Here is a 2,188-nt window from a genome sequence, read left to right on the forward strand (position 1 = left end):
TTCTCATTTTCTCAAAGCCTTCCCCCCAGCTTTTCTAGAAATAAAGCTTAAATATCATTTATTTCAAGCTTTCAGAATAAAGTTAACCTCATTTATACAGGTACCAGGTTGGTGTACTCATATATATCTTTTCCAATTGCAGGCTAAGCAAAGGCATGCATTTAGAACCGTATTAATATATTAAAGCGAAAGACAAACCAACTTAATGTCAAGAGAAACTGTGACCTTCCATGTAGTGTGTGATAGAGAAACACTGATTCTGACACATTGTCTTATTTTATTCAAATAGTAGTCTGCTCACACGTGGTCCAAGAACACTTGAATAATAAAGCAAATATAATCACATGTTAAAAATTGGTCTTCAAACATCATAGCCCATGATGCCACGCTTGCCTATGATCTCGCCAACATAAAACCACATCCACACCTCAGTGGCCACCAAACCATTCAGTAGAGCTTCCTTAACAGTGACCTGTTTGAAGCTACCGGTTTTAGCACTGTTGATAATTTTTGTCAAGCTCTGAATTGCTGTAGGGATCTCAGCAGGGGTTGGAGGAACCAGCTCAACCTTGGCATAGTACCAAAACGTGGCCAATCGAGGCTTCGAGTAAGTCACAGCAGCGTTGACCAGCGCCGGGGCCTTTTCTGCGAGGTTACGGACAAACTGGGCCATGGTCCTAGGACGGAGAGCCCGTCACCCCGACTGGCCGGCTGAATGTCACCCGCCTGGAGAAGTCTGAATTTTATTCTGGGCATAATGAGAAATCACTAAAGGATTTTAAGCAGAAAAGACACCATCTAAAGTATATTTTTTGTTTTGTTTTCTTTTGATGTTTTGTTTTTAATTGACATTTTCATTGAGATCATTGTAGATTTACTTGCAGTTTTAAGAAATAATACAGATAGAGCATGTGCTTAATTTAGTTTCCCCCAGTGATAACAATTTGTAAAACTAGTATAATGTAGCTACCAATATATGGGCATTGACAAAAAACACCTTATTCAGAGCTCCCCAATTTTATCTATACTTATTTACACATATGAATTAAATTCTGTACAATTTTATCACTTGTAGGTTCACGAACCCATCACACAATCAAGATTCTGAATAATTCCAATATTAGGAATCCCTCAAGTCACCCTATTTTAACCACACCCATCTCCCTCTTCCATCTCCCCATTCTCAACTTCTGGCAACCACTAATTTGTCCCCGATTTCTAAAAATTTGTCTTTTCAAGATGTTATATAATTGATCATATATTGTGTAACCTTTTTTATTAATTTATTTTATTTTTGGTTGTGGTGGGCCTTTGTTGTTGCTCGCTCCAGCTTTCTTTAGTTGCAGTGAACGGGAGCTACCTGCTGGCTGCAGGGCATGAGTTTCTCATTGTGGTGGCTTCTCTTGTCTTGCAGCTCAGGCTCTAGGTGTGAGGGCTTCAGTAGTTGCAGCTCATGGGCTCTAGAGTGCAGGCTCATCAGTTGTGGCACACAGGCTTAGTTGCTCTGCAGCATGGGGGATCCTCCCAGACCAAGGATCAAACCAGGGCCCCTTGCATCACAAGGCAATTCTCAACCACTGGACCACCAGGGAAGCTCATGTGTAACCTTTTGTGATTGGCTTTTTTCCTTCAACATTACTTCCCTGGAGATTGATCCAAATTGTTGTGTATATCAATAGTTTGCTTGTTTTCATTGCTGAGTAGTAGTCTGTGGTTATGGGCATGAAGAAGTGAAGGTGTTTGTCCCTCAGTCATGTCCAACTCTTTGCAACCCCATGAACTGTAGCCCTCCAGGTTTCTCTGTCCATGGAATTATCCAGGCAAGAACTGGAGTGAGTAGCCATTCCTTTCTGCAGGGGATCTTCCTGACCCAGGGATCAAACCCAGTCTCCTGCATTGCAGGAGAATTCTTTACCATCTTGAGTCACCAGGGAAGCCCAGTTACAGGCATGCCGATGCTGCTGCTGCTAAGTCGCTTCAGTCGTGTCTGACTCTGTGCGACCCCATAGACGGCAGCCCACCAGGCTCCTCCGTCCCTTGGATTCTCCAGGCAAGAACACTGGAGTGGGTTGCCATTTCCTTCTCCAATGCATGAAAGTGAAAAGTGAAAGTGAAGTCGCTCAGTCGTGTCCGACTCTAGCGACCCCATGGACTGCAGCCTACCAGGCTCCTCCGTCCATGGGATTTT

At 43.2% G+C, this 2,188-nt stretch overlaps 1 pseudogene across 1 annotated transcript; it reads right to left on the bottom strand.

Annotated features, from left to right (window-relative positions):
- Positions 1–257: 257 nt before the first annotated feature.
- LOC104981578 lies at positions 258–725 on the bottom strand (annotated as a pseudogene). The gene has a single exon (XR_824383.1). The product of XR_824383.1 is annotated as an ATP synthase subunit g, mitochondrial pseudogene (transcript).
- Between the last annotated feature and the right edge of the window lie 1,463 nt (positions 726–2,188).

The sequence above is a fragment of the Bison bison genome, unplaced genomic scaffold (assembly GCF_000754665.1).
Source record: "Bison bison bison isolate TAMUID 2011002044 unplaced genomic scaffold, Bison_UMD1.0 scf7180017864519, whole genome shotgun sequence".
NCBI lineage: Eukaryota > Metazoa > Chordata > Mammalia > Artiodactyla > Bovidae > Bison > Bison bison.